Raw genomic sequence first — 22,264 nt, 5'->3', positions numbered from 1 at the left:
TTATACTGTTTTGTATTTTGTTTAGCATGTTTTAGCATCTCGATGTCCTTACATATAGATCTGTGTCATTATTTCTCATAGATGCATTCTGTCATATAATGCAAATAAGTTTTCCATTTTTTTATTACAAGCAATGCTGAAGGAAACATCCGTTTTTAATTGTCTTTGCAAACTTGTACTTCTGCACAGTAAATTCTTAAAAATAAAATTTCTGGGCCCAAGTTGCTAGGTACAAGACTGTAGCAATTTATACTTCCATCAAAAATAAAAAAAATCCGTGGTAATGTCTAGTAGGGGAAAAGTGATATGTTGTTTTAGTCCGACCGCTAATAAGGTTGCACCAAAGGTTATCTTTCATATGCCTTGACTCTGTCTGTAAAGTGAGATACATGAACCTAAAAGATATCTTTCAATTTTAAACTTCTGGTTCTGTTACTTTGTTTTTTTCCTTGCAGTAAGCTGTCTTTGGTATTATCTGTCATGTCAAACTCTTCTTTTGTTTCTGACAGCCTTCATAGTCCTTTTGTTATTTTGTTTGTTTTGGTCTGAGTTTCATTCTTTTATTCTGTGCACCAAAGGTCAGGCATCAGGAGCTGCTGCTTGCTTACAACCAGTGTTTAGGAGTATAGAGTTAAACTGGGGCAAAACTTTAAAACTATTGCATGAAGGCTGCTGATGTAATTTCCACAGAAGACTTACTGGTAGAGATTTAAGGTACTGCGTCATCAGATAAAGAAATTAAATTTTAATTTTCTTCTCAACCGGGGGAATTTGATATTTTATTTCTAGCAGTGTGCTTTACTGCTTTCTGCCACCAGATGGCACATGGATCTATTTTATTTTAGCTGTGTCATTGTAGCGTTTGGTAGTGATGTCATCACGTTAGAGAGAGGCAACCTCTGTCCTTTCCAAATACAAGCTGCTTAGTATACTGCCCTCTACCTGTCAGGAAATTTATTTGGAGGACTGATCAGCAGTTAAATTATCCAGAAAGCTACAGCTTGCCCTTTTACAAAAGGATCTCGTCCTGTTGCAGCTAGTATTTTCTGTAGTAGCAATATTAGTGTTCTTCTTGGTGTCCAGAGGTTGGAAAAAGTTTTTGGTTTTTAGTCTGATACCTTCATGAAAGCATAGCCTTCTTTTGAGAGGGCTCAAAGAGAGGTTTGTATTTTATCAGCTTGGTAGCTCATTGTAGCCTCATTATATACACACTCATAATCCCATCTCTGTCTCAGTTTCTGCTGAAAAACTACTTTAAGGACATAATAGAACCTATCCACATTATATATCGATAACTAGCCAGAGATAATATGCTGAATCCATTTCTTCAGGGAATTCCCCTGGTCTAACTTGGATAGAATATGCTGGTGCAGAAATATTTTCATAGTCAAAGTCAACCCATTGTGTCATATGTTAACTCCTAATTATCCCCAGCTAGTCTCATTTTTAGAGCCTCTTTCTAGCCATCCCAACTTTAGTGTGTGCCTGTATTACTCTTTTCTAGAAACATATAGACTGAAATGGTATCTTTTAAATCCAAGGCACCATCTGCCATTATCTGTGGATTCCAGATTTTATTTCTAACCAAATGTCATTTTAAATGTCATTGTCTGAGGCTTAGACCATCTAGTTGGGGGATCAGTATTACTTAAACTTCTAACATGTTGGTACAGTCAGTTCCTAGCCTTAAATGTCTGTTGAGACCAGCAAATCTCAAACTTTAGTATAAGGATTGCATGAGGAGCATGTTAATGGTGTGAATTAAGCCACTCTTCACCTGTTCATATATTTTGATATCTGTATCTGAATAGGTATTATATAAGTATTATCCCTGTTTTTATGGAGGTCATATGAGATTGATTAGGAAACAATTCAACATTTTCTGTTGACTTGGCAGTCAATTTTGGAGTCACTACTTCAGAGGCACTTTTCTTGCCATCTTCCAAACCAGGTCTCAGTAGCCATCTTAGAAGGACATTTTGAAGAAGTCCTCTGTGGTCAATGAAGTAGCTTGGAACCACTTACAGACTGACTCAGCTGGAGGATAGATGGAGAGCAGAATGATTAGGGTAGAGTATTGTGCTGGACTGGGGCTTGTACAACATGGAAGGAGTTGTGAGAAACTGGAGGAGGTAGAGATCAAGATGAAGAGTGTTACAGCTATACAGGCATAACTTTTATTCAAGCTTGGTTATTCTCTTGCTGTGGAGACCTGGAGTTGGTAGCGATCAGAGATGTATTTAGGCGAAGAAATGGGATATCTAGCAAGTGTCAAAGCAGAACTAAGGTTTGGGGTGAATAAGAGTGATCCAGTGCTCTCTTACTACATACTAGAACCCAAAACTGTTGCCTTAAGGAAAAGGCACTGTTTTGAGGATCCCTTGATCTTACACTATTTGTGAATTGTTGGACCTGAAATAACTGTCCTGCTGATGCTGAACAAGTCTCCCTCCAAACATAAGGTTGTAGACAGGCTAGTTTGTGAGGAGTACTAAGGGTGTCTCCACGGAATGTTTCCTCTGGGGCCTTTCTTTCAGCTTCTCTGTTATCTGTTTTTGTTTTTTTTTGTTTTTTGTTTTGCCTAGATAACATAAGTGGTTCAGAAGTTGAAACAGTGTAAAAACGTCTCATTCCCACCCTAGTATTCATCCATGCCATCCTTCTCCCTCTCCTACCTTCTAGAAGTAACCATTTTTATTAGTTTATCCTTTAGACTTTCTTTAAAAATGCAGTTATAAACAAATGCTGATACAGATAATTGTCCTTCCTCTTAGCAAAAAAAAAAAAAGGAACATACTATCTGTACTGTTTCTACCTTTCTTCTATATCCTGGAGAGTCTTCCTATCAGTATGCAGAGATTTTCCTCATTTAAAAAATTATAAATGTTTGATAAGCAGGCATTACTTTTATAATGAACACAAGAATAAAACAAAAATGGAGTAATGAAATAATTGTCCCTTTTTTTTTTTTTGAAACAGTAGCTACAGTAACCCATTTGATCTGACTGCATCTTAGCATGTATACATGTCCTTTTGATCTTCCTAAAAAAACTCGTACATAACAATGAACCGAAGAGTTAGTTAACCACATCAGCTCTGTAAATGTATGGCCACTTATACTAGAGCTTATGACCATTATGATTGGGGAAGAGAGACTTGCAAAGTTCAGCCAGGGGCCCTTCCAGACTTCACTTAAGTGTGATACTTGAACAGGAGGAGATCTTTGTACTGCTAGCAAAGGGATGCAGCTCTCTAAAAGTCTTTAAAGGAAAGGAGTGGCCTACCCTACTTTTTTTCTTGCTTCCATTTCAGTTTTTGTTCTGCAGATTAATTGCTCTAGAACTTGGTGTCCTGTAACTGTTCCATGTATTAGAATTCATGCCCATTGCCTTTGGAGCAGTATGGAATAATGCTTGTTATTCAGTGTTCGGTGGGAAAAGCAGGAAACAAATTATGTACACCTTATTACAATTGTTTCATATTAAAAAGAAATGCATTATTAGTAAAAGATTAGAAGGGAATATACTAGAATACTGTAACAGATTTGGTTAGGGTACTACATACTTTTAATTTTTCTATAATGTGGTTATATTGTTTTTATAATGAAAAAGACACGGGGTTAAAAAGGAAATTTCAGTGTCTGAGATGCTTGGAGAAGATTCTACAGCACTTCTAGATTTCTAGAAGTACTTGGACCTGAGATTTCGTCTGCCAAGCCAAGTATTAGCATTAGTTCTATAAAGCAAGTAACAGCATCCTTTAGTTCCCTCTTAACAGTTTCTTTTTGAAAAAACAGATTCCAATATAAAAAAAAAACAAAAAACTTTTCATTTCTAAGTACCGCAAGGGACCCCAGTGATGTAACAGAAGGGCACTGGTAACCCCATTTCTGCAAGATGGGATGGTACCATTCTTTCCTCCTGATCCTACAATATCCCAACTCTTCTTAGAGCCAGTGATTTCTTCTTTTAGATCTATTAATATGGGAAGATACAGCACTCTCATGTGTGTGTGTTTGCATTTCTCTTAGCAAGAAAAACTGCAAAAATCTATCCCAAGAATTTCCCGTTTTTCCTATTCTGCTTGCATTTTTCTTTTCCGCCACGGAGTGAGCGCAGTTGAGCTATTTTGGCTCAGGTTCCAGATGGTGAGGTCAGAGACTAGGGATTGGAGGAGAAGATCAGGTGACTTTCAGTAACAGAGATGGCGGCCCTCCTATCTCCACCCCTTCCCCCCTCCTTTTTCCCCACCCTTTCCTGGCTTCCACCTCAGGAACAAAGAAGGGAAAAAAACAGCAGTATGACGAAAACCAGCAGCTGTCTCTGCAGGCTCAGGCTGGGGGCTGGGTGTTTATTCCATCTGTTCTCTTTGTTCTGCGCTTGCTCTGTTACTTCCCTTCCCAACCCTGAATAAAACAGAGGGTATTTCTAGCACCCTTTGTTATGGAGAATGGTTTAGAAATCTGCAGTATACTCAGTATTTATTTAAATTAGCGTGGGTGAGACACAGCAGAGATTAAAACTGATCTGGAGCACCTAAAAAAAAGATGAAGGTACTTTGCCTTCTCATTCAGTCTTAAATTATGAATACCTATTTAATGTCAGATTTGTGACAGGGGATTATCACCTATTATTTCCAAGTATCAAAACATTATTTCCATAATGCCTAATTGGTATTACCTTTGTTTTATAATTGGGAGATATAAAATAGAGGATTAACATGTCCTTTGCTTATTAAGATTTTATAGCAAGTAAACACCAAGCCAGAATTTGAGCCTAGATATATTGGACTCAGAATCCAGCACTTAGTGAAAGAGAGTGGCAAGAACGCAGACATGTTGAGAGAAACCTCAGGTGCTTGCTTCCAGTGACTGACTGTGTAAAGTCACTGATGTGCTAGTGCTTCTTGCTTTTTACCGGTGATTAGTGTCCTGATTTCTTCATCAAATAAATTTCAGGGGAAAAAATGAGATGGAAAGGAACATAAAGATTAAGAGAGAATTTTAAATTTTATCAACCAGTACAGTATATGGAACTTATTTAGATCTTGATCCAACCAAATGAACTATACAAAACACTTAACATTTGAGACAACTGGAAATTAGTGTCATCATGGTTTCTTCACATTTTTTAAAAAGTCATCATCTTTTAGAGATGCGTACAGAAATAATTGCGGATCATATTTGGGATTTAGAAGTGTGTTGGGGTATAGATGGAACAGAATTGGTCACCAGTGAATAACTGTTGAAACTGAGTGATGTATACATGGGGATTAATTATTCTGTTTTTGTAAGTTTAATTTTTCCCATAATAAAACATTTTTTAATCCAGGAGAAGAGTTTTATTCCTAGTACCTTATTTTAATGCCGTTTCTTCTGCCTTCTAGCCTATTGTTTCCTTGCATAAACTTGTCATATCTCTCTGCTGACATACCTGAGTCCTTGCTTGAGATAGTGCCTGTCCTTCTAGTCCCTCCCCACCCACATCCCAGAAGCAGACCTTTTTAGCACTCCCTAATTGAGTCACTATCCTGGGTGTGCTGGGAAAGTATCTGTGGGAAGCTCAATGACTATATTATCGGAAAGACCAAGTGCTTGGTGAAGTGCCTAGGTTTTTAATACTGTTTTTCTGCTACCCTTCCAGACTTAAATCTGTCCCCTTCTTTGTAACTCTCAGCATCTGGTTCTTCCTTTGGGCTTCTGTGTGGCTCTGTTCTTGTCCTTTAGGTTTGTTCATTAATGCCAGTTTGCCCTGTCCCTCCTTACAGCTTGCACATCTATGATGGTCTAGTTCTGTGGGATTTTGCAGATAGTTGTGTATTTTGGCCAAGATATCAGTGATATGGTTACCTTTGGGCAGGGATAACTGCTATTCGGTTGGCATATTTTTTCCATCTATAATGTATAGCTTAGTGATTGTTCTAAAGTGCTGAATTTATCCCTTATGTATATTACAACCATGAAGAATATAAATTAGAAGTCCTCCATCTGGACAGCTTCTTATATTAACACCTGATGGGACCCTCTTACTCTCTCCTCTTCCCAGAATTAAAGAGTTAATGTAGTGCTTAATAGACATGGCTTATTGTATGCTAGGTGAACTTGGCAATTCCATAGCTATGTTACCCTCACGGAAAGTTATTTCCTAGAGAGATTGTTAAGTGTTCTGATCTTTCATGTATGCCTGAGAAATCTAGGATTCTTCCACAAAGACCCTATTTCTTCAGAGAAAAATATAGTGATGCCATATATATATATATATATATATATATTTTTTTAGCATCTTGTGATTTTTGTGTACCTGTGTTGTATGTGTTGCCATTATCTCACTTTAGGGACGCTGGATAAACTGGCATATTTGTGCAGCCTCATTTAAGTAGTGGCAACCATTAATGACTTGTACCCACAAGTTTTTCCAGATATTTCTGTTTTTTTCCACCTTTCTTACATGTTCTCTTTTAGTCATAGGTACTTGGCTTACTCAAGGGGGGTGTAGCGTCAGATAAAGATAATGGAGGGTGTTCCCTGCAGAATAGGTACAAATGCTGCAGGCTTTATCTTGGGCAGAGCAAGTAGGTTTTTGGTCCTGAGTGAGTGAGTGAGGTTAGGTGGAGCTCTGTTATAGCTCAGCCTGTCTTCCAGCCCTGCGGATATAACTGGCTTTAGAGTCAGTCTGTGTTCTCAACAGTGTTTTTGAAAAGCCCATTTTTCTATCCCACTTACTTACTCCCACCTGCAGTTCTTAAGAACATAGTTTCCAGGATGTCAGGCAACTCCCCACTCCTCCATTTCCTGTTTGTGGTCTTCATTGAGAGATGCCTGCAACAGGAATTCCTGGGGAAGTGAAGGCTATAGCGGTGGGATTCCGGGGGTCATTAGTCCATTATTGAAGTTGGGGGATCAGGTACTATAAAAGGACCTCCCTTCCGTTCTCTTGTCTCCTAGAAACTATTACTAATCATAACCAAGCAGTCACCGGGACTCAGGGCTGTTGACTTGTGCCCTTTGTCTTTAGAGACTGAAAATTATTTTCCTGTCTTGTGCCTCAGTTTCTATTCTTTGAATTTTAGAGTTCAACGTCAAGATTTGTGACAAAATTAACTTGGACTCTGTAGGACTGATTGGCTTGACATGCAAAAGTAGTGAAGAACATAAAATAGGCTTCCTGTCTTGGACGCCAGGGGGTGCCCTTTCCCTTCGCTTTACTGTCTGGCACTCCCTACTGCATTCAGCCATTTTAGACAGATTGTTTTTGTTCCCAGCTAACTCCATTTTGTATTTGTGACGCAGGTTCAAAAAAAAAGGAGTTAGGCAAAGGAGGAGTCTGGTTTCAGAGGGAGGGAGACTGGCTGAGGCACAGCTACGTACTATTTTACCCAGCAGTTGCTCATCAGGGACACACCTTGCTGCAGGCTGCCTGCATCCTGAATAATCGATGCCGTAAGTCCCTACCAGCAGAGCACAGAGCAAAATGGTTTGGCTGCCGGACACCTACTAACAGTGACAGGGTGCTAGCTTTTGAGGCAGCAAGCCAGGGCATCCCCTCTGCCTCATCTAGACTGCAAGCCTGGGTTTAGGTGTTTTGCTACAGAAATGTTTAGGGCAGCATTCTTAATTATAGGATCAGATAAGAAGAAAAGATAACCCCCAATAAAGAAGAGGAAAAGGAACCCCTTTTACTCAGCTGTCTGGGAAGAATCAAATGCCCCAATGACTCTAGGGAAATGATCTTGAATTTTTTCTTTTAATTTGATTTTTGAAACAATGAAAAAAATGCACACATACACACACACATATATGTAAAGAGACTAGAATGAACACCCGTGTCCATCACCCGTTTAAAAAATTTATCAACAGCCAGTCTTGTTTCATATACCTGTATCAACTTTGTCCTTGCCACCCATTTTTTTTACATATATCCTTGTTCATATTATTTATTATTATTATATCGTTATATATTATATATAATATATATATTATTAATTTAGTTCAGAATGTGTGTCAAAAAAATTAGGACTTTTAAAAGAAGATAATTACTACCATTATCACATCTAAAAAATTATTTAATATCAGATAGCCTGTTAGTGTTAAATTTTGCAAATTATCTTATGATAGTTGTTTTTTTTTAATAGTTCATTTGAATCAGAGCCAAATAAAGTCTACACATTGCAGTTGGTTGATGTCTCTATAGGTTCTCTCTTGTGCTGTCTCCTTTTTATTTTTTATTTTGCAATTTATTTATAGACTTAATTTATTTTAAAAAGAAGGTATCTGCCGGGCGCGGTGGCTCACGCCTGTAATCCCAGCACTTTGGGAGGCCAAGGCAGGCAGATCACCTGAGGTTGGGAGTTCGAGACCAGCCTGGCCAGTATGGCGAAACCTCATCTGTACTAAAAATACAAAAATTAGCTGGGCCTGGTGGCGCGTACCTGTAATCCCAGCTACTTGGGAGGCTGAGGCAGGAGAATCGCTTGAACCTGGGAGGCAGAGGTTGTGGTGAGCCAAGATTGCACCACTGCACTCCAGCCTGGGTGACAGAGTGAGACTCCGTTTCAATAAATAAATAAATAATAAAAAGATCTCTCAGATTGGGACTGAGAAGATACAAAGCCACACTTCCCTTCTTGCCAGAGCAGAGCGTCTCTTCTTTAGAATTTCCCCCAGAAGCTATTGGAGATGAAGTGAAGGAGCAATGCCCTGCCACCTTCAGAGGGAGAAAGGACTGGACTCTTAACTTTTCTCCCGATGTGATAATCCGTTACCCAAAGTCTTGACAAAAGTTTGCACACTGCCTTCAACAGAGTACATGGTGATAGAAGTGGACCTTACCCGTTCTAAGAATTAAAGGAGAGCTTTTAAGCTTTGGGACAACTGTGTTTGGCCACTGTGTAATTGCTGCATCCCTATGGTGATTCTAGAGTATTAGCTTTTTTTTCCCAAATACTTTTTTTACTTAAGTAGCAGCTTTCTCCCTGGTAATACTCAATGAATTAAGAGCACTTCACGGACTTTTACAGAAAGAAAAAGTATAATACTGTTTTGGGGCGGGGGAGATGTGGTGAAAAGTCCTTTATGGCTTCAGGATTATAATATCGCTACTCCTTCCCTTGACCTTTTTGGAGATACTCCCTGAGACTGACTTAGATGCAAATGATCAGATGAAAGTTCTTGCTTAATATTCTTCTCCCCCTTCTGAAATGAGTCAGTGACTCTGACTTTAGCAGCCACAGCAAGCAGTCTATTCCCTTGTCCAAGGGAGGGCACAGGTAATAGAAGGGAATTAGCAGTGTCTGGCTTCTTGGCAAGGCTGGCAGGATACTCATAGAGTCTGGTCTGTGGAGACTAGATTGGCCTCATGTCTAGTTTGGAAGTTCTAGTTCCCACTAGCAAAGGGTTTAGAATCTGCTGAAAAGGTCAGGATTGTAGCAGCTAGAAGTACGGAACCTGGCATGGCCACTTTTTAACCACATAGCTAGGTGTAAGGATCTCTCTTTTCTACTATTGTCTGTTGAGAATCACAGCCTTTGCAGATAAAATTTTCCTCCTTTCCTTTATGCTAAGGTGCTATCTATACCCACCTATTTTGGTCCCTTATTTCACACAATTCTGTAAACTGAAATTACTCAGCCCTTGATGTTGTTTTTAGGGTGAGGGACAGCAGGAGGCCTTTGTTCTGGACTCCTCATCTTTGCTCTTGTGAAAATGGGGGCTGGAACCCAAGCATTAATAAGGTTGTATATTAGATGCTTTAATATCTGGATGATTAATGAGTGAACCATTCCTGTAAGAAGGCTGGGAAGGCGGCAAGTGGGACCATTCTATGGGTTCTGCATTTGACTGCCTGTCTTTACTGCTGGTTGTCAGTGGGAGTTCTTTCCAACCCGCCGTCAAAGTTGAACCAGGCCTACCTGTCTAAGGATATGAAAATACAATAGATGGTGCCCTGAGACATATCTGTCTTGCCTTTCTCACAGTTTCCTGGTTGGTGACAGTTTTTAAAATTTACACATAGTTACATTATCACACTATGTTAACAAATCAAACTGTTTTAATTTGTTCATATTCCCTTGTAGTCTTTGCCTGTGATGTATATATAGCATTTACATGGTTGTAATCAGAGAGTGATGTGTGTGTGTATCTTAGTTCTTTATTTCTGGTCGAAGTGTACAACTCATTATGCAGCATTAAATTTCAAAAAATTAAAAAGGAAATTTACATTTATGTAATCAAGGTCTGAGACCAAGATTCCCTTTTTTATGCCCCCTTCCAGTTACAACTGAACCTCCACCCCAACTCACAGTATCCACTGTCCTGAAGGGTTTTGCCTGTAGCTTTTGATATATATACAGTTTGTCAAAGAAGTTTCTTCTATTTCTAGTATGCTAAGACTATTTATTCTGAATGGATATTAAATTTGGTCAGTTTTTTTTTTTTTGTATCGTTGAGGTGACGATCATACAATTTTCTCCTTTAATCTGTAATTGTGGTGAAGCACATTAACTGATTTCTGTTACGCCGATTTTGCATTCCTAAAACAAAGTTAACTTGGATGTGATCTGTTATTCTTTTTATCTTATATTCCTTAATTCACTTTGCTATTAGGAATTTTATGCCTATGTTTATGAGTGAAAGTACCTATGATTTTTTTGATACTGTTCTTTCACATTTTAATAGTGAAGTTATGCTAGCCTCTCAACATGAGTTGAGAAAATATACTTCTGTGGGAAAATTTTTGCATAAAATTGGCAGAATTATTTATTCCTTAGGTGTTTGAAATAATAGCTGGTGAAGTCATCTGGGTCTCTAAAGAAATTTTTGATCACTGATTTAATTCTTTTATGTTTATAGGACTGGTTTTCTCTTATTGGGTAAGTTTTGATACGTTATATTTTTCTGGAAATTTATCAATTTTATCTAAATTTGCAGACATATTTTGTATGACATTATTCCCTTTTTTTTTTTGCTCTTGTTACCCAGGCTAGAGTGCAATGGCACGATCTCAGCTCACTGCAACCTCTGCCTCTCAGGTTCAGGTGATTCTCCTGCCTCAACCTCCCAAGTAGCTGGGATTACAGGCATGCACCACTATGCCCAGCTAATTTTGTATTTTTAGTAGAGATGGGGTTGCACCATGTTGGTCAGGCTGGTCTCGAACTCCCAACCTCAGGTGATCTGCCTGCCTCAGCCTCCCAAAATGCTGGAATTACAGGCGTGAGCCACTGCGCCCTGCCTGATATTATTCCTCTTTTTTTTTTTTTTTGAGACGGAGTCTTGCTCTGTCGCCCAGGCTGGAGTGCAGTGGCACAATCTCGGCTCACTGCAAGCTCTGCCTCCCGGGTTCACGCCATTCTCCTGCCTTAGCCTCCTGAGTAGCTGGGATTACAGGCGCCTGCCACCACACTCGGCTAGTGTTTTGTATTTTTTTAGTAGGGACAGGGCTTCACTGTGTTAGCCAGGATGTTCTCAATCTCCTGACCTCGTGATCCGCCCGCCTCGGCCTCCCAAAGTGCTGGGATTACAGGCGTGAGCCACCGCACCCAGCTGATATTATTCCTCTTAATGCTTGAGCCTGAGCCATATTTAGTTCAGTCCTGTATTTTGTTTCTAATGTTAGTGACTTATGCTTGATTTCTCTCTTTTTCTTTCTTGTTTTAAAATACTGAATTTACTAGTCTTAAAAAATTTTTTTTTAAGCCAAAACTGTTGGCTTTGTGAATCCCTTTTGCTACAGATTTCACTAATTTCTGTTCTTGTCTATATCTTTAAATTTTTCTTTTGGTTTATTTTAGTGTTCTTATTCTAATTTTTTAATAGGTATTTACCTCTTTAGTTTTTAGTCTTTTTTCACCATTGTATATGCATTTGAGACTAGGGTTTTTTTTTTGGGTTGGGGGGGTGAGACAGAGTTTTGCTCTTACCACCCAGGCTGGAGTGCAGTGGTACGATCTCAGCTCACTGCAGCCTCTGCCTCCCGGGTACAAGCGATTCTCCTGCTTTAGCCTCCTGAGTAGCTGGAATTCTAGGTGCCCGCCACCATACCTGGCTAATTTTTTGTATTTTTAGTAGAGATGGGGTTTCACCATGTTGGGCAGGCTGGTCTCGAACTCCTGACTTCAGGTGATCCACCTGCCTCGGCCTCCAAAGTGCTGGGATTACAGGCGTGAACCACCATGCCCGGTCGAGACTGTTTTTGTTTAAATTGTTGCTTCGGACACATCCTTTTTTTGAGACGGTCAAAAAAAGACAGCCTGTCACCCAGGCTGGAGTGCAGTGGTACGATCTTGGCTTACTGCAACCTCCATCTCCTGGGTTCAAGCAATTCTTCTGCGTCAGCCTCCCAAGTAGCTGGGATTACAGGCATGTGACATGACACCTGGCTAAGTTTTGTATTTTTGGTAGACACAGGGTTATTTCACCATGTTGGCTAGGCTGGTCTTGAACTCCTGACCTCAAGTGATATGCCCGTGCCAGCCTCCCAAAGTGCTGGGATTACAGGCGTCAGCCACCATACCTGTTCACATCCCTTAAGTCTTGATAGGAAGTGTTTTCATTTGCTAGGGCTGCTGTACGTAGAGAGTACCACAGACAGAGTAGCTTAAACAACAGAAATTTATTTCTCACAGTTCTGGAGGCTTGAAGTCCAAGATCAAGGTGTTAGCAAGTTTAATTTCTTCTGAGGCCTCTCGCCTTCTCTTGCAGATGGTTGCCATCTTGCTGTGTCCTCGTGTGGTTTTTTCTTCTGTGTGTGCATTCCTTGTGTCTCTTGGTGTGTCCAGATTTCCTCTTCTTTATAAGGACACATCAGATTTGAAGTACTTAATTTCCATATATATGGAGTGTATTAGTTTCCTGTTGTTACTATAACAAATTACCACAAATTTAGTGACTTAAAACAATGCAAATTTATTATCTTACAGTTCTGGAGGCCAGAATTTCTAAAATCGAAATGTTAGTAGGGCTGTATTCCTTCTGGAGACTCTAAAGAAGAATCTATTTCCTTGCCTTTTCCAGTGTCTAACGGCTGCCCAGATTCCTTGGCTTGTGGTCCCTTCCTCAATCTTTAAAGCCAGCAGCATAGCATCTTTGAATCTTTTTCTCTGACCTCTGCTTCTGTCATCACATCTCCTCTCTGACTCTGGTCCTCGTATCGCCTTCTTACAAGAATCTTTGTAGCTAAGTGTGGTGGTATGTGCCTGTAGTCCCAACAGCTCAGGAGGCTGAGGCAGGAGGATCGCTTGAGCCCAGGAATTTAAGACTAGTGAGCTCTGATTGCGCCACTGCTCTCCAGCCTGGGTGACCAAGTAGGACTGAAATTCTGCTACCAAAATAAATAAATAAATTAATTAATTAATTAATTTTTAAAAAAACAACTTGTGATTATACTGAGCCTACCCAGATAATCCAGATTAATCCTGTCATCTCAAGATCCTTAATTAAATCACACCTGCAAAGTCTCTTCTGGTACATACGGTAGTTCAATATTCATAGAGTCTGGGAATTAAAATGTGGACATCTTTGGAGGACCGTTATTCTGTCCACCACATGGAGTTTTCAGGATTTTTTGTATTTCTTGTTAATTTCCAGCTAATTGCATTCTGGTAGGTGCTCTTGTGATTTCAGTCTTTAGAAATTTGTAGAGTTTTGCTTTATGGCTCGGAATATTGCCAAATATTATAAATGTTCGGTGTACACTGAAAGAACATGCGTGTGGTCTTCAGTTACGTGAAGTGTTCTGTATGTCTCCATTTGTTCCTGTCTGTTAATTGTGTTTAAATTTTCTGTATTCTATTTGTTTTATCAGTTACTGAGAAAAGTAGTCAAAATATCTCACTTTGTAGAGTTGGCACTGTAGTTCTATTTGGTTTTATTTCATATTTTTCTTTTGTTATATTGACATAATTTTAGACATACAGAAAAGCTGCTAGAATAGTACAAAAAATTCCTGCATTTACTTGACCACATTCCTCAACTGTTAATATTTTACCTTTGTCTTATCCTTTTCCCTCTCTTTCTGTGTTATGTATGTATGTGTATGTGAGTATAGTATTTTTTATTGAACTATTTGAGGGTAAGTTAGACACGATGCCTTTTTTGTTTGTTTTGTTTTGAGAAACAGGATCTTGCTCTGTTGCCCAGGCTGGAGTGTGGTAGCACTGCAATCTTGAACTCCCTGGCACAAGCAGTCCTTTCACCTCAGCCTTCTGAGTAGCTGGGACTGCAGGTGTGTGCCACCACACCTGGCTAATCTTTTGATTTGTATTTTTGGTAGAGATGTGGTCTCACTATGTTCCCCAGGCTCTTCTTGAACTCTTGGGCTCAAGTGATCCTTCCTCCTTGGCCTTCTAAAGTGCTGGGATTATAGGTATAAGCCACTGAGCCCAGCCCAGTGTGTGTTTTCTAATAGCAGGTCCATAAACGCAGTACAATTGTCAAAGTTAGAAAATTAACATAAATACAATATTATTATTTAATCTACAGACTTTCTTCGGGTTTTGCCAATTGTCACAATCATGTCCTTTATAGGAAAAAGTCCTGGATCATGCACTGCATTCATTTGTCTTTTATCTTTAGTCTCATTTAATTGGGAACAGTTCCTGTTGTGGTCACCTGCAAAGGCATTATAGACCCCCACATAAAATTTGGTTTGGATATCAAGACTATTGGTGTCACATGCATAACAAGAGGGTGTGAAAAGGTTTATTAACTTACATAACTGAGGTCCAGGAGAGCAGGGCAGTCCTCTCAAGCAGGTTTGAAATGGCTTTAGAGAACAAGGAAAGGATAGCTGGGCATGGTGGTGTGTACCTATATTCCCAGCTACTCAGGAGGCTAAGGTGGAAGGATTTCTTGAGCCTGGGAGGTGGAGGTGAGCTGAGATTGCACCACTGCACTGCAGCCTGGGCAATAGAGTGAGACTCTATCTCGAAAAAAAAGAAAAGAAAAGAAAGAACAAGGAAAGGAGATTGGTTTGGGCTTTTACTGTGGTTAGGGACTTGGGCTGGGGTGAGAGTTCCTGCACAAGAGCAGGCTGCCTAGTTTGGATTTCTTGCTGGTTCCCTAGGAAGGAACATCTAGACTTTCATACCAGCTTGCCCGGATAAGGGACATGGGAGAAAGAAGAAGAGGTGAGGTTTACATCTGGCTTATGTCCAGATACAGGACATAAGAGAAAGAGGAAGAGGTAAGCTGTCAGCAGTTAAACATCAAAAAATGAAGTCAGACTCTTCGTTATAGTTCCTCAGTCTTTCTTTTGTGACCTTAATGTGTCCATCAGTTTGGATTTGTCTCATGTGTCCTCATGATTAGATTCAGGTTATACATTTTTGGTGCTTTATATATCTTAAGATAATGTTATTAGGTGCGTACAAATTTAAAAATCTTACATTTTGCTGATGAACTAAACTTTTTTTTTTTTTAAATCAATATAGAGGGTCCCTCTTTATCTTCTATACTGCTTTTTGTTGCCTTAAAGACTATTTTCATCTGATATGAATGCAACTTGGGCAACTTTCTTTTAGTTATAATTTGCCTGGTATAGCTATACTTTTTCTTCCTTTCTGTATCCTTGCTCTGGATGTTTCTCATAACCAGCGTATACTTGGACTCTTGTGTTTTAACCCACTTGGCACTATTGGTCTTAACCAATACAGAGTATGTGTAGTCTGTTTACATTTAATGTAATTACTGAAATACTGGGGTTTAAATCTACCATCTTATTTTGTGCTTTTTATGAGTTCCATTTGTTTCATGTGATGTGTTGCTTTCATTCCATTCAAAATATTTTTTTGTTTCTGTTGTGATTTCTTACCTAACTCCAGAGTTATTTATATATTTGCTTAATATCCAAATAATTGGGTATTTTTTGGTTATCTTTTTACTGATAGCTTAGTACTTCGAGTTATTTCTATCCTTTGAAATTTGTTGAGGTTTGCTTTTACCCATATATAGTAAACTTTGGCAAATATGCTGTATACATATGAAAAAAGATATTATTGGGTACATTGTTCTAACATGTCAACGTTATATATGTTCAGATTTTCTATATCCTTTCCAAGTTTTTATCTGCTTATTTTATTAGTATTGTGTGAAGGGTATTAATTCTGCCACTGTAGTTATGGACTTGTCTTTTTCTGCCTTTAGTTCACTCAGTTTTTAACTTTATATATTTTAAAACTAAATTATTGGATTAGTTAATTTAAATATTTAACTAAATATTTTTAGATTTAAGAATTATTATATTTTCCTCAAGGATTGACCCTATATTATGAAATTTATGTATCATGCCAGTTACTAGAGATATCTCTATCTGATATTAGTATTACAACTACACCAGTTTTCTCTAGATTATTGTTCTTTTGATTAGTATATCTTCTTCCACTATTTTAACCTCAACATATCTGTGTCTTTAAGGTGTGTCCCTTATAAGCAGCCCATACTTTGTAAGTATGTTTTGTAACTCCAGTCTGACAGTTTTAGTCTTTTCATATATTTAATCCATTTGTGTTGATATATACCCTATTTCTATTTGTTTTCTGTTTGATTTTCATCATTTATGTTCTTTTTTCTATTTTTGTCCTCTTACGGATTTAGAACTGTATTATTTCACATTTCCCCGATTGTTATATACCTTTTTACTATCTTCCTAGTGAGTACCTTAGAAATTACAATATATGTACTTGACTTATTATGGTCTAAGACAAATTATAATTTTACTACCCTCTAGAATTATCTAGCATTACTAGAGCTTTACAACATTTCCTTTTTTATTTTTCTTTTTTGAGGCAGGGTCTCAGTTTGTCACCCAGGCTGGAGTACAGTGGCATGATTATGGCTCACTGCAGCCTCAACCTACTCGGGCTTAGGTGATTCTCTCACCTGAGCCTCCCAAGCAGCTGGGACTACAGGCACACATCACCATGCTTGCTACTTTTTGTACTTTTTGTAGAGACAGGGTCTCAGCCTTATTGCCCAGGCTAGAACATTTTAGTTCTATTGTGTTCCTTCCTTTTGAGTTATTGGTGTCATGCATTTTGATTCTGTATGTGCTTTAAACCGCGCAGATATTTTTACTGTTATTCTGTAATACCAATATTCACTTAGAAACACCTTTCTGGCCGGGCGTGGTGGCTCAAGCCTGTAATCCCAGCACTTTGGGAGGCTGAGACGGGTGGATCACGAGGTCAGGAGATCGAGACCATCCTGGCTAACATGGTGAAACCCCGTCTCTACTAAAAAAATACAAAAAAAATTAGCCGGGCGAGGTGGTGGTCGCCTGTAGTCCCAGCTACTCGGGAGGCTGAGGCAGGAGAATGGCATGAACCTGGGAGGCGGAGCTTGCAGTGAGCTGAGATCTGGCCACAGCATTCCAGCCTGGGCGACAGAGCAAGACTCCGTCTCAAAAAAAAAAAAAAAAAAACACCTTTCTAGTGTTTTTATTTCCTGTCTGCATTTTTGTATTTCCTTCGGGATAATTTTTTCGTTCTTCTGCCTGAATAAATACTCCCTTTACTATGTTAGTTCAGATCTGCTGGTAATGAATTCTGGTTTTGTGTGGATATATCTTTATTTCATCCATATTTTGGAAGATGTTCTTGTCTTTTTCAAATAATTCCACTGTCAGTCTTACTGTTCTTCATTTGAAGATGATATGTTCCACCCCCTGCTATTTTGAGGGTTTTTTTTTTTTGAAACAAGATCTTGCTCTGTCGCCCAGGCTGGAGTGGAGTGACGCAATCACAGCTCACGGCAGCCTTGAGCTCCCAGGCTCAAGCGAGCCTCCCTCAGCTTCCTGAGAAGCTAGGACTATAGGCATGCAGCACCACACCCAGCTAATTTTTTAGTTGTTTTGTAAAGATGGAGCCTCCCTATGTTGCCTGGGTTGGTCTCAAACTCCTGGGCTCAAGGAATCCTCCCACCTTAGCCTCTCAAAGTGGATTACAGGTGGGAATCATGTGGGTCACCATGCCCAGCAAGGTTTTTTTTTTTCAGTTCTGATTTTTAGCAGTTTTACTATGATGATATGCCACAGTGTGGTTTTCTTTGTGTTTATACTTGAGTTTCTCTGAGCTGCTTGATTCTGTATGTTGAAGGCTTTCATCACTTCTGAAAAATACACAACTTTTTTCTATTCAAATCTTGCTCCTGTCCAATCTTTCTTCTCTTTCTGGGTCTCCACTTATACATATGTTGGACATTTGGGCCTTTTCAATGTGTCTCACATGTCCATTACACTCTTTTTCATACTTACCATTTTTTTTTTTTTTGAGACGGAGTCTCGCTCTGTCACCCAGGCTGGAGTGCAGTGGCCAGATCTCAGCTCACTGCAAGCTCCGCCTCCTGGGTTTACGCCATTCTCCTGCCTCAGCCTCCCGAGTAGCTGGGACTACAGGCGCCCGCCACCTCGCCTGGCTAATTTTTTGTATTTTTTAGTAGAGACGGGGTTTCACCGGGTTAGCCGGGATGGTCTCGATCTCCTGACCTCGTGATCCGCCAATCTCGGCCTCCCAAACTGCTGGGATTACAGGCTTGAGCCACCGCGCCCGACCAATTCTTACCATTTTTAACCACTGTGCTTTTAGTTTGGATCTTTGTTATTATCTTCCAGTTCACCCATTGCTACTGTGTCTACCGTTAAACCCATCTGTTGAACTTTTAATTTCAATTATATTAATATTTTTTAGTTGTAGAGAATATTCATAGATTTTTTAAAAGTAAATTCTACTTCTCTGATGAACTTCTCCATCTTCATTTATTTTTATTTTTTCCTCTGTATTCCAGAACATGTTAACCAGAGTGATTTTAAAGTCCCTGTTGGGAAACTGTAATGTGAGTTGTATGTGAATCTGTTCCTATTTGTGTGTTCCTTGAACTTTGGGCAAATGATCCTCCCTTTTGACATTCTTAGTAATTTTAATTAAATGCACAGGCGTTGCATACAAAAATGGTGGAAACTCCAGATGATGTTGCTTTTCTCTGAAAAGAGAAGTCACACTTTCCTCTCTAGATAGGTAATAGTAGAGGCCGATTGTGTTAATCCAGTCAGGAATTGAGCTGTGCCAAGACTTGCTTGCGGTTTTGGAAAAGCTTGAGGTACCTCTTTCAACCTGTTCCTAGAGTGTAGTCTTTCTAAGGCTTTCAGCTGTGAGCCTGTTTTATTCAACTTTAAGGATATAGCCTTTTGTGCCCCCACCTTAAGGAGGAGAGTCTCTTTTTTTTTTTTGTTCAGACAGAGTCTCACTCTGTCACCCAGGCTGGAGTGCAGTGACGCGATCTCAGCTCACAGCAACCTCCGCCTCTCGGGTTCAAGCGATTCACCTGTCTCAGCCTCCCAAGTAGCTGAGATTACAGGCACCTGCCACCACACCTGACTCATTTTTGTATTTTTAGTAGAGACGGGGTTTCACCATGTTGGCCAGGCTGCTCTCAAACTCCTGACCTCAGGTGATCTGCCCACCTTAGCCTCCCAAAGTGCTGGGATACAGGCATGAGCCAGTGTGCCTGGCTCCAGAGTCTCATATATTTTACTTTATACCATCTTGATTTTTCGTTATTCTTAGGGAAGTTTTCATTTATTCAAGATTATATTTCTGTTTTTTGTAGTTAGATTTTTAATGTATCTAGAATTTAGTTTTGTGAATATCATAAAGTTAGGATCTTACTATGTTCCTTTAAAATGGAAAGCCAGTCGTCCCAACGCTATTGATTAGACCAGGGGTCAGCAAACTATGGCCAACGTGTTTTGTTAATAAGGTTTTATTGGAACACAGCCATTCTATTGTCATTGTCAATGACTATTTTCATATTATGCCAGCGTAGTTGAGGAGTTGCAACAGAAACGATTAATATATGGCCCACAAAGCCTAAAATATGTGTCTGTTTATGGAATTTCTTTTATTTCTTTATTTGCTTAATGTGTTCTTCTCTCAGTCTCACACTGTTTTTTTGTTGCTTTTTTTCTGAGACAGGGTCTCATTCTGTTGCCCAGGCTGAGTACAGGGGCACAGTCACAGCTCACAGCAGCCTCAGCCTTCTGGGCTCAGGGGATCCTCCTACCTCAGCTTCCTGAGTAGCTGGGACTATAAGCATGTGCCACCATGCCTGACTAATTTTTTATTTCTTGTAGAGACAGACTGTGTTGCCTAGGCTGGTCTCGAGCTCCTGGACTCAAGCAGTCCTACCACTTGTCCTCCCAAAGTGCTGAGATTACAGGCATAAGCCACTGTGCCCAGCTGTTCTCACATTGTTATAGTTATTTTAGCTTTATCCTACTGTATTTTATTGGCCTTGAAGATACAATTTATTTCATCAGGTTTGCTGAGATACAGTTTATAGATAGTAAAATTCACCTTTTTTATGTGTGCAGTATTATATGGCTGACAAATGTATACGGCCATATAATCACAGTCACTCCAAAAAGTTCCTTCATGTTCATTTGTCAGTCCTCCTCCTTATTGTCAAACCCTGGCGTACCACTGATCTATTTTCTGACAGTTTTGTCTTTTCCACACTCTCATATAAGTAGAATCATACAGTAAGTAGCCTTTTCAGTCTGGATTCTTTGATTTTAGCATACTGTCCATTGTATCCATTCACTGGCTGATGGACGTTTGGGTTGTATCCAGTTTTTGGCAATTACGAATAAAGCTGATAGAAACATTTGCATACAGGATTTTTTCTAGAGAAATATATTTTCATTTTGGAGGGATAAACACCTAGGGATGAGATTGTTGGATCATATGGTATGGTAAATGTATGTTTAACTGTATAAGAAACTGCCAAACTGTTTTCCGAAGTGGGAGTACCATTTTTCATTTCCACTAGCAATATATGAGAGTTGCAAATGCTTTGCATCCTCACCAACACTTAAGTCTCATCAGTTTTGTTTTGTTTTTAGTGATTTTAAAAGGTTAGACGTTGTAGTTTTAATTCTTATTTTAATTCCTAGTACATAGTTTTCATGACTTACTGATGATATTGAGCAGCTTTCTCTGTGCTTAATTTGCCATGTGTATATTTTCTTTGGTAAAGTGACTTTCCAAATCTTCTGTCCATTTTTTAAAATTGGGTTGTTTTCTTATGATTGAGTCATAACTTTTTAATCTCTTTTGGGTATGCTAGTTCTTTATAGGATAAGTGTTTTGCAGATATTTTCTCCCATTGTCTTCTCGTTTCTTAATAACGTCTTCCAAAGAACAGAAGTTTTTAATTTTGATGAAGTCTGCTTCATCAATTTTTTAATTTATGTTTTGTATTATTTTCTTTTTTCTTCTTTTTATTTTGTTTTGTTTTATTTTTTTGAGATGGAGTCTCATTCTGCCACCCAGACTGGAGTGCAGTGGCGCAGTCTTGGCTCACTGCAAGCTCTGCCTCCCTGGTTCACGCCATTCTCCTATCTCAGCCTCCCGAGTAGCTGGGACTATAGTCTCCCGCCACCACGCCCGGCTAATTTTTTTGTATTTTTAGTAGAGACGGGGTTTCACCATGTAAGCCAGGATGGTCTCAATTTCCTGACCTCATGATCCACCCGCCTCTGCCTTCCAAAGTGCTGGGCTTACAGGCGTGAGCCACCGCGCCCGGCCATGTTTTGTATTATTTTCTATTGCTGCATAGAAATTCACAAACTTGGTGGCTTAAAACAACATAAATGCATTGTCTCACAGTTTCCATGGGTTTGTTGTCTAAGTTAGCTAAATTTTCTGTTCAAGGTCACACCAGGTTAAAATCAAGGTTCCAGGTGGGCTGCATTGCTTTCTGGAGCTCGTGTCCTTTTCAAAGCTCCTGTGGTATTTGGCTGAATTTAGTTCCTTGTAATTGTAGGATGTAGGTCTCTGCTTTCTTGCTAGCCATCAGCTAGGGCCATTCTCAGCTCCTAGAGGCCACCCACCATTTCCTGCTTCATAGCCTCCTCCTCAACATGGCAGTTGGCTTCTTCAAGGACTACAGGAGGAGTACCTTTGCAACTTTGAATCTCTGACTTTTCTTGTCTCTGACCTCTGAAACCTCATTTAAAAGGGCTTACTACATTAGGTTAGGCCCATCCACACTTAAGAGGAAGGGTTATATAGGGCATGCACACTAAGGGGAAAGAAACCTAGACAGTTTATGATTCTGACTACTGCATGCTTTATGCGTTGTTGTTTTTTTTTTTTTTTGGAGACAGAGTCTTGCTCTGCTGCCCAGGCTGGATCCCAGCAGGATCTGGGCTCACTGGAAGCTCCGCCTCCCGGGTTCATGCCTTTCTCCTGCTTCAGCCTCCCGAGTAGCTGG

General features: G+C 39.5%; 1 protein-coding gene and 1 long non-coding RNA gene across 3 annotated transcripts in view; one reads left to right on the top strand and one right to left on the bottom strand.

The window, feature by feature from the left end:
* DIAPH1 (diaphanous-related formin 1) overlaps positions 1-22,264 on the top strand; it is a 106,280-nt gene that overhangs the window by 51,371 nt on the left and 32,645 nt on the right. The gene's annotated exons all lie outside the window — the stretch shown is intronic.
* LOC105510106 lies at positions 1,745-6,907 on the bottom strand. Its single transcript, XR_001001521.1, has 3 exons — positions 6,732-6,907; positions 3,285-3,389; positions 1,745-2,123 (listed from the first exon to the last, which is right to left on the bottom strand). It is a non-coding gene; the product is annotated as an uncharacterized LOC105510106 (long non-coding RNA).

The sequence above is a fragment of the Colobus angolensis genome, unplaced genomic scaffold (genome assembly GCF_000951035.1).
Source record: "Colobus angolensis palliatus isolate OR3802 unplaced genomic scaffold, Cang.pa_1.0 Scaffold183, whole genome shotgun sequence".
Lineage (NCBI taxonomy): Eukaryota > Metazoa > Chordata > Mammalia > Primates > Cercopithecidae > Colobus > Colobus angolensis.
This window is presented reverse-complemented; position numbering and strand designations above follow the sequence as displayed.